We start from the raw sequence: 10,899 nt of genomic DNA on the forward strand, positions 1-10,899 counted from the left end.
GAAAATAGCAGAGGACCTAGGACAGATCCTTGTGGCACTCCATATTTTACTGGTGATAATTGAGATGACTCCCCATTTAAATTAACAAAATGGTAGCGATCGGACAGGTAGGATCTAAACCATCTTAAAGCCTGCCCTTGGATACCTGTATAGTTTTGTAATCGATCTATGAGTATGTCATGATCTATAGTATCGAATGCAGCACTAAGATCAAGTAAAACTAGCAATGAGATACAGCTTTGGTCTGATGCAAGAAGCAAGTCATTTGTAATTTCAACAAGTGCAGTTTCTGTGCTATGGAGGGGCCTGAAACCTGACTGAAATTCTTCATAGAGATAATTTTTTTGCAAGAAGGAGCACAATTGAGCAGACACAACTTTTTCTAAAATTTTAGACATAAAAGGAAGATTTGAGATGGGTCTGTAATTTGCCAGTTCATTAGGATCTAGTTGTGGTTTCTTAATAAGAGGCTTAATAACCGCCAGCTTGAATGTTTTTGGGACGTGACCTAAAGACAACGACGAGTTAATAATATTGAGAAGCGGTTCTTGTGCTACAGGTAACAACTCTTTCAGTAATTTAGTGGGTACAGGATCTAACAGGCATGTTGTTGGTTTAGATGCAGTGATACGTTTATTTAGCTCTTCCTGTCCTATAGCTGTAAAGCACTGCAGTTTATCTTTTGGTGCGATGAATGAAGCTGAAGTATTATATGCTGTAGAATCTACATTTGCTATTATATTTCTGATGTTATCTATTTTATCAGTGAAGAAATTCATAAAGTCATTACTATTAAACTGTGCGGGAATATTTAGATCGGATGGCGTCTGGTTATTTGTTAATCTAGCCACTGTGCTAAATAAAAACCTTGGATTGTTTTGGTTATTTTCTATGAGTTTGTGGATATGCTCGGCCCTGGCAGCTTTTAGAGCCTGTCTATAGCTGGACATACTGTTTTTCCACGCAATTCTAAAAACTTCCAAGTTAGTTTTTCTACAGTTGCGCTCAAGACTACGAGTTTTTTTCTTGAGAGAATGGGTATTACTGTTAAGGCGAGATGAACATCGTGGAGCGCTAAACACTCATGCAGTGTATGTTTCATTCATACTCGAAGCTGGAGGGCACTCTCGCGCAGAAAGTCGTACGAGGAAATTCCTAATATGGATAAAAGCGTCCAGCCGCAAAACACATTTGTGCAGTAAACAGTAAAACTATTTACTAAAATATTTACTAAAATAAAACTACTACAAGCCAGATTATGATAACAAATTAAACTAATAGGCTATAATAATAATAAAAAAATACTAGTTTGCAACATAAATCATCATAACGGGAGTGTTTTAGTACAGGTAAAATAACTTGAAGCAAATGACACCGGAAGTCTTGCACATTCACGTTACAAATGACCTGCTCTCACGTAAAAGTGGATGTTATGGGATCTTCCCGCCTGTTTTATTGCCCTTCATACTAAACCGTATGTTTGGCACCTTAGAAAAGCAATAAAACACCCCTTCTCATCAAACTACTTGATTTGAGGTCTGCTCGTTAACAGCGCAAGACGTGTTACCCAAACCGGAGTTATGCTAACTATGAGCAAGAAGAGTTGCAATGCTTGCCTCAGCAAACGGCGCTCATTAAATGTGCCTCCATATCCTTAAATTACCTCCATTTGTGCAAAGTAATAGCTCAGTGTCACCACCTCGAATGGGCCAGTGTGCTATAAGCAGTCAGTACACAGCTGCCACGCGTCAGTTTGCTGAAGCGATAAACATCGTCCTCTCTGATGAAAGCTTGTCAACCCAGAGAGCGCCATTACGGCTGATGACTGACAAGTGCAGAATCTCGTACGATGCCATTTGGGATTTGCTTTTCCAGATGTTTTCCAACTTCTCCTTTCTCATTTTCAACGGGATTGCGGGCAAATAGCGTACAAAGCGAGCGTGGCACCGCATTGTGGTCTCATACTGTAGTGCCAATCTCGACTGACGCGTCTCTTTTGAAGTATTCATCAATTTTGACAACCATCTGCACAGATTACTGGTTTCTTTCCACACATGCACAATTAGAAGTTTGCTGTTGTTGTCTTCTGTTGCTCAGACTGGATCAGCCCATTGTAGATCGTGCAGAATAACTCCCAGATTTGTTTATAAAGCAAATGCCATATGGATTAAAGTGAATGTATATGTGTGGCATATGGGCAAACTAATTAACGATTAAAAATAAGTTTCTTTAGAAAGTTGAATCATTTACAAGACACTTCTTAATCTCTTAAAGTTTGTGTGTTTGCATTAACCCAGAGGATTTTTTTTTATTGCTCAGATGTTTTTTAGCATCTTTGTCTCAGATGTTTCTTCTACAATTTCTTGAGACCCTGGGAAGCAGGAGATTTAGCCCAAGCAAAAATATCAGTTTGCTCTCTGTTTTACCTCATTGCTGACTTGGACAAACAACTGAGATATTCAAGAAATCAAATTTGTGATTTTACTTCCCTGTGGCGCTTGACAATCCAGAGGAAATTCTTATAGCTCTGAAGTTGTACTCTCAAAGCTTAGGAAAATTATTGGAGATGTCATTATATGCATATTTTTAAGGCCTTTAAATTGTCAACATGATAAAAAAATTGCTAAAACAAACAGTTGCACACAATCTATACTACATGTCTGTGGTCTGATTCTTTCCATATATTTTTTGACAAGTAAATGGCCTTTTAGTATAACTGTACAAACGTCCACTTTCAGCTTGTGGTTCATGTGTCTTTTTGCTATCTTTACAGATTTTGTTTTTTAATTTAAAAACTTTTATGAAGTAAATTTAACTTTTATATTGTTCGTAATATTCCAAGATGAACACTTACTGAAGCAACCTAGGTTTATTTGATTATCCATATATCATTTTTTTTTTTTTAATCATGTTAAAATTTGATTACCAAATATGATCATCAGGCTTTTAAGGGAACGTTTATTGTTAATCTCTCAATCATCATTGTATTGCATTGCATTATATGTTTTGCCCCCACAATAAAAACTACAGAGCTTTAATCTTAGAATTTAGTATTTAAATATCAAGACATATTATTGAGAGATATAGATTGGCAACTGATAATTATGTGCATTTTATATAAGTAGTCTGTTATAAACATCTCAATGATTTACATTACAAACTATTAGAATGTCATCTAACGTTTTGGCTGTATAAATACCAGCAACTTCACCAAATTCCACTTTTGCTCAGTTTAAATTGAAGTGTTTTTCTTCCCTTAATTATGAGCTCCATATTCTCACCATATCATATATGAGCCATACAAGTCTTATGGAAAATTGGTTTTGTCTAAAGGTTCAATAAACTGTTCAATCAAAAAAAAAATCAGACTATTATTACAAATGCCAGACTTTATAGAGTTAAAATTAATTCGGGTCAAATTAAATAGCCGCAGATTAACCAATTGTTGAGCTGAGCTACAAAAATAAATGCGGTTTGCACAGAGATCATATTGATATCTTGATGGCATTTAGACTTTTGATTATAGAATTTAGCATCTTGGCAAATTGAGACATTGTTGAGATCTCTTTCAAAACTTTAGAGCTGTTTTTCTCTGGAGAAAAGCCCATGACACTTAATCAAAAGTCTCAGTTTGATTTTGATTTAATCTTATTGCTATTTAGAAACACAGTTATTTTTCTCTATTTGGGAACCTCAAATAGTGAGCATAGTATGGTGCAAATGTGATATTTCAGAGTAAATGCACAAAAATAGTCTCACAGTGTTGTTCAGATACCCGGCTCACTTCTTTCTTTGTCGTGCCTGTCAATTAAAACATCAAGTGGTGTGCACGCATGCTGCGCGATGATAATCTTCCACAAATAATGAGGACAGGCAACGAAACCATACACAAATGGTTGCAAGTATCTAATCAATGTCTCACAGGGATGGGAATTGTGTTTTTTCTTCTTCTCTCCCTATTTTATTTTTCTCTCCCCTCCTCCGGTAAATACAAATTGCTTATGCATCAGAATAGTCATTATCTCAGCTGCCAAGGTGCGTCGAATCTCAGAAACACGTGCGTTTTCCTGCAGTCTCCAGATCACAGGGATAGGCTAAAGTAGCACGGCTATTACAGCGGAATACAGGCCCGGTGTCATTCTAATTATTCCCTATCTGCAGATATGCAAGCACTATAATCTGTTTGGGTGAAATAGCCATTTCTGATCAGCGGTGCCGCGTCGAGCTGTTTAGGAATTCACCGCGTTTTTGATCTAATCACAACATCAAAATATTCATGACAGACAATGATATCTCTCAGAGGCAGGCTGACAGCCATTAACAGGGAAACATGGGTAATTTATTAACACTTATCTAGACCTGAAAAGGCCTTTCACTCCGCTCACCACAGAGAGAAGAGTAAAATAGTAAAACATGTGATACCAAATGATTTATAATGGTCAGTCGTTATTTGCAAAAGGGATTTAATTAAAACGTGCCTTCCCAATTTTGTCCTGGAGGAAGTTTCCTGGAGAGGAAGAAACAGATGTAGGGTTTTGTTTGAATCACTTTTGCTATATTGTAACCACTTTGGTTAAATCGTACGGAAAAAAGGTGCGATAAGCGACCGAACAGTCATGCTTTGCTACAATGGATGTACTTCGCTAACTGCTACTGCTAACTTTTTTCACCTTCTCTCAGAGGCTAGGCTAAGATGGTCAGGGTTGCCAGGTCTTTGAAACAAAACCAGCCAAAATGCTAATCAAAACTAGCCCAATCATGTTTTTTCAGTAGTTTTCCCCCTCGTCCGCGTTTCGGAGAGATCACTTTAACCTGCAGACTTCAAAAACAACTTGGGTAAAAGTAGCCCAGTTCTGCAGTAAAACCGCAGACTTGGCAACCCTAAGACGGTGGATCTCTTTGTCTACTTGCAACCGTTCAATTAACCCAATCACCCACCATCAGAGCCAGCTGTGAGCTCTGATTGCAGTCGTGATAAACACAAAACAAATCAATGCAAGCGTTGTAAAGGTTAAATGATGTTATGTTGTCTGTTGTAATGCCACTGTGTGCTGGAGCAGTGAGCCACTGACTCGCTCTCGCCTCGGCAGACTTTTAATGCTCAAAACACTTTGTAGTTGCATTCGACCCACCAGTAATTCATTCAAACCTTGGTTTATTTCATTTTTCTAATCCAAAAGCACACGTTACGCTTGCTAATTAGTCTAAATTAGCCGATTCTCTCATGCACATCTTTCCTCAGAGAAAGGTTGTTTAGTCGATCCCACAAAAACACGACTTTGGTGTTGAACGTTTTTCCGACTCAAATCCTGTAAAGGGCCCAGCAATCTTTTCTTACAGGCATACAGTCACTTTCAAAAACAATTAAGCCAATGACATCACTGTAATTACAGTAACTAATTACCCTCTTTAAATGAACAGCTTAGCACACAGAAAGCAAGCGCACACACAACACAAAGTGGCTGCAAGGAAAAGAGCGTCCACTAAACTTCTCTTATGCTCACCTCTCAAGACCACACAAAGGAAGCTCTTGTTTTTGGCTCACGTACGCGTCGTTCTGAAGGTACATCATAAATATTTGCACTCAGTTCTTATCAGTGAATTTGCATTAGTCTCTTATCAGTCCTCTTGGCGGGCTTAACTTGATAAGGAGGAAGCGCATCGCACACCTGCCATTAATGAACCTTCGCTTAGTCTAATGTCATTCTTTAGCCAAGACTTCATCAGCATCAAGGAGTTTGCATGTTAAAGAGTTTACTGTCTTATTATTGGGGCTTGCTAAAGCAAGCACCACTATATTGGTCAAACTTGGAGTTAGTGATTTGAACAAAGACCTAATGTTGAGCTTTAAACTTGGGTGTCTAATTTGTCATTAACATTTATGCTATGTACGTCAATGATATTTTGGATGATGTAGCTTGCTGAGGAGAGGTGCAAACGCAGATTTCGCACCAGGTTCAAGTGGATCATGTGGATTCTCCACGTTGACCAACAGAAAGCTGATTGGTTTGAAAGTGACTTCTGTGTGAGCTATGCTTTATACATCACAACACTATTGACAATAGACAATGGACCTTTTTTGGCATGAAATTTGCTAGTGTGACTGCAACTTTATTGATGATAAAATTGGCAAAAATCTTATTGACTTAAAGGGGTCATCGGATGCCCATTTTCCACAAGTTGATATGATTCTTTAGTGAAAAGTCTATAACATACGTTGGTTAAAATTTCTCAATGGTAGTGTAAGAGAACACCCTTTTTACCCTGTCAAAAACAGCTTGATTCACAGCAAGCCATTTTATTGCATGTCGCATTTAAATGCTAATGAGCTCTGCTGACCCCGCCCCTCTCTTTTGTGGGGTGACGCGCAGTTCTAATGAGACTGTTTACTTTAGCCACGGAGCTTGTAACTAGCATCTTTTGTTGAACTCGCTGCACACGCTCACATATGCCCATTGCCACTTCCTCTCCCTGAGCTGTTGTGGCTGACAGAGTGTTTAACTTTGTGTACATCTTCCTCCCTCTTAACAGTTCAAATGGTGATACCCCTGTGGTTGTGTGCGGGGTAGCTCTGTAAGTCTGTGACTGCTTGTTTCCATGGAAGTTGTTGCATTTCAGCTACTTGGATACAGTTCTTTAAAACACGATTCCATCTTTCCACAGCACCGTTTGCTTGGGGCCAGTAAACACTGCAACGAATGTGTTTTATTCCTCTTTCAGCCAGGAAATCAGCGAATGCAGTAGAAGTCATCTGAGGACTATTATCACTGACTAAGGTGAGTGGGTTACCTTCTCTTGCAAACACAGATGCTAGAAACTTTGTAACTGTGTCGGTTGTAACATTTGAGGTAAATGCAACCTCCGGCCACTTGCTATAATAATCCACCATCGTAATAGCAAAACGACAGTCATATATGGCTCTCTCAAACGGTCCTACAATGTGTATTGCAACTTTCTGAAATGGACCGTCTGGTAGGTCCACTGGCTGTAATGGGGCTGGGCATGTCCGGGCAGTTTTGTCACAGGACTGACAGGCGGAACAAGAAGCAATAATTGAATGCACATCATAGTCCATACGAGGCCACCAGTACAATTCTCTTAGCTGTTGCTTAGTTCGTACCACTCCCTGGTGTCCTTCATGTGCTAAGTGAATGAATTTAAAGCACAAAGCAACTGGCACAACCAATCTCTGTCCTCTCATTATATACTTATCTTCCCTAGCTAGTTCATGCCTGACCTGAAAGTACGCCTTGATTGTTGGATCCATTTGTTTCTATGTTTTAGGTCAGCCTTGTGTGATTTGGGCATGCAGCTTGGACAACTCTGGACAAGATTCGCACACCTCACGGAGTTCCTTCATAGAAATGGCTCTTGAAAGGTCCTTTGAAATCTCCGCAATAAGGCCTAGTTCCTCACCCTGGCCAGCATCTGAATCAGGTAGCGGTAATCGTGATAAACAATCAGCAACAAAATTTGATACTTGTACTCCAGATTGTAGTTGAAACAGAGGAGTCTGGCCGACCAGCGAGCTATCCCCATTCCTGCTCTGTTCATTCCTCTGGTGGCCAGTAATGTGGTCAGCGCTTGGTGGTCCGTCCTCAGTGTAAACTTCCTGCCCCAACGTTCTACTGTCCAGACACACGCTAATGCTTCTTTCTCAACTGTACTGTATTTTCTTTTAGCTGGCGTCAGCGTACAAGAAGCAAATGCTATTTGACGCTCTGTCTGATCCGGGTGCAGTTGAGTGATGACACCTCAAACGCTATATTCTGAAGCATCGGTGGACACGAATGTTGGTAAGGAGGGGTCAAATAAAGGCAAGGCTGGGCTGTGGACTAACAGCTGCTTTAGCCAACGAAAACTTCCATCAGCTGTCTCCGTCCATGTAAATCCATTCTGAGATGATCTGAGTATCTCATGCTGGGGGTCTACTACCATTGCATAGTTCGGGATGAACTTGCTAAACCAAGATGTAAGACCCAAAAAAGGACTGTAATGAGAGTAGGTCTGTTGGTGCAGGGGCATTTGCAATGGCGTCAACTGAGTCGGGTTTGGGATGTAGTCCATCTTTTGAAATGTCATGGCCTAGATATCGAATTCTGCTCTGGCCGAATTTGCTCTTCTCCATGTTAAGTTTCAGACCAATATTCGTGAGTTTAGTCAGCACTGCCTGTAGATTGGTGTCATGGTTAGCTTTATCTTGGCCGTAGACAATGAGATCATCTAAGTAGTTCTGTACTCCTGGTAGACCCTCAAGAACTGTTTTCAGCTTTTTTTTTGAAAGGCGGAGGGCGCCGAAGCCAACCTGAAAGGAACCTTTGTGAATTTGAATAATCCATCGTGTGTGTTGAATGCAGTCAAGTTTTGACTCTCCTCATGCAAAGGTAGTTGGTGGTATGCACTTTGCAAATCAATTTGGGAGAACACAGTAGCACCCCTGAGCTCGGTGAAAAGATCCTCCATATGAGGTAGTGGGTGGCAGTCAGTAATTACAGTCCGATTAGGCTCTCTCAAATCCACGCAAACCCAAATTTATCCAGACTTCGTTTTGGTTACGACGATTGGTGACACCCATGGCAAAGCATTGATCTTTTCAATTATTCCATCCCTCAGTAAGCGATGAATTTCCTTGGAAACCTCCTCCCGTACACTCAGCGGTAATCTGCATAATTTGTGCTGCACTGGTTTAACTGACTGATCAATCTGTACTTTGTGCACAAAGCCTTTGACACATCCAAGTGAGCTGGCTGCTGCATTACATATTTCTAACACAGGTGAAACAGCAGGAGCTGATGATGTAACAATTCTATCTCCCACAGTGTGACAGTTTAAGGCTTTAATCAAGTCCATGCCCAAAAGTGGTGATCCCGTTTTGACCACATAGAAATTGGCAGTGGTTGCAACACCATCATGTGACACAGAAACAGTGAAACAACCTAAGGTTGGCAAGTGTTCATGTGAGTAAGTGACTAGCCTCACTTGAGGTTCCTTCAGTTCACAATTTGCAAAGTGTTTCATGAACAGTGTCTCAGGCAGGATGGACACACTTGATCCTGTATCAACAATCAAATCAACTGGTATTTTATTTCTTTGTGGTGCTTTCAATTCTACTTGGCTTCGAATTTTGTCAGAAGACTGATTTACAAGCAGCACAGTCAGTTCAGGCACCATAACTTCTTTCACTTCTTTGACAACCGCCAATTTACATACCTTTGCAAAATGTCCTTTCTTTCCACAGTGATGACATGCGGCTGACGCAGCAGGACAATTGTGTGCGTTGTCCAAATGAGTATTTGATCCACAGCGTCTTTTATTTGAAGTCTGTGGCTTTCCATTTTGTAATGGCATTTTCTCACTCTTTTGTTTACCTCTTTTGAAACTGGACTTTGTCCTCGAGATGGCTTGAACCTGAGCAGAAGTTGAACCATTAGTTGAAAGGAGTGTAGCATTTTGCACTGCCGATTCCACTAATGCTAATGCAGAAGCGTGATCCAATGTAAGTTCCGAGTCGAGTAACAGTCTATCTCTCACCGCGGCCAGGAAAACCCGTTCAATTAGTTGGTCCCGTAGCATTTCATCCTCCATTTCTCTGAACTGACAATCCACTGCTAGATGACATAACTACGCTATATACTGACTTACGGTTTCGTCCGAGCGCTGTGCGCGCTGTCTGAATTTATGCCGTGCAGCAACAACATTCACTTTTGGCGTGAATTGAGCAATAAGTAATTGAGCATAATTTGTACCCCCGTTTGGCAGCGTATAGAAAAGTCTCTGGCCTTCCGTACCGAGATAATGCAACAAAACTGCATGAACTCTGGCATCAGGCCACGCATCACCTCATGCTCTGATGACAAGCAAGTAGTTTTGGAAAATTTTCTTCCATGTAGAAAATGGAATAGCGGGCTCTCCGACCGTCGGAAGAAAAAATGCAGGCATGGGTATAGATGCAGACATCGTCGCCAGATTTTGTAATGTTTGGGACTCGTAATGAAAGAAATTAAAAGGAGAGAGGATGACTAGTTTCACAAAAACATTTATGTTCAAACAACATGTAAAAGTGAATTTTGCATCTGATGACACCTTTAAAGGAATAGTTCACCCAAAAATTTAAGTTCTGTCATCATTTACTCAACCTCATGGTGTTCCAAACCTGTAGGAGTTCATTTCTTCTGTTCAACCAAACAGATGCTGGTAGCCATTGACCTACATAGTATGGGAAAAATACTATGAAAGTCAGTGACTGTTTGATTACCAACATTCTTTAAATTTTCTCCTGTGTTAAACAGAACAATGAAACTCATGCAGGTTTGGAACGACATGAGGGTAAGTAAATGATGACAGAATTTTCATTTTTGGGTGACCTATCCTTTAACACCCAGGTAGTTTATTTTATTAATGTGAAGCATTATATAGTGGACTGTTACAACACAAAAGCAGTTTATTGAGGCCACTGGGGCACTGTCTCCATTGACTTCCATTTAAAGAGGTCTGCTTGTTGGCAGCCATGTTGATTACAAGTAACCCAGTAGCATCCTAGCAACCACATAGCAACATTTAAAAAAAATACTCTAGCAACACATATGGCCAGCAATGCAACATTGATATAGATACGTAGGTGCCTTATTAGCGTCTGTTTTATGGGCTACTATGTGACACTGTCACACAGGACACATTTTAACCTGCTCAATATATTATAATGATTTTATGTATATTTGAGTTTTAAAATGTTTTCATGTTGTCTTAGCCATTTTATTCCTTTTAACCATTTGAATGAGTGTATGTCTTTGAGTGACTCTGGGTCTGCCTGTCATGACTGTGTGTCTGCAGCCGTAGTTATACACATGTATGTAAATATCTACATCTGTAATAAACTTCAGCAGATGATTTTGATAAACT

Source organism: Sinocyclocheilus grahami, unplaced genomic scaffold (genome assembly GCF_001515645.1).
Source record: "Sinocyclocheilus grahami isolate Dianchi unplaced genomic scaffold, SAMN03320097.WGS_v1.1 scaffold683.1, whole genome shotgun sequence".
Taxonomy (NCBI): Eukaryota; Metazoa; Chordata; class Actinopteri; order Cypriniformes; family Cyprinidae; genus Sinocyclocheilus; species Sinocyclocheilus grahami.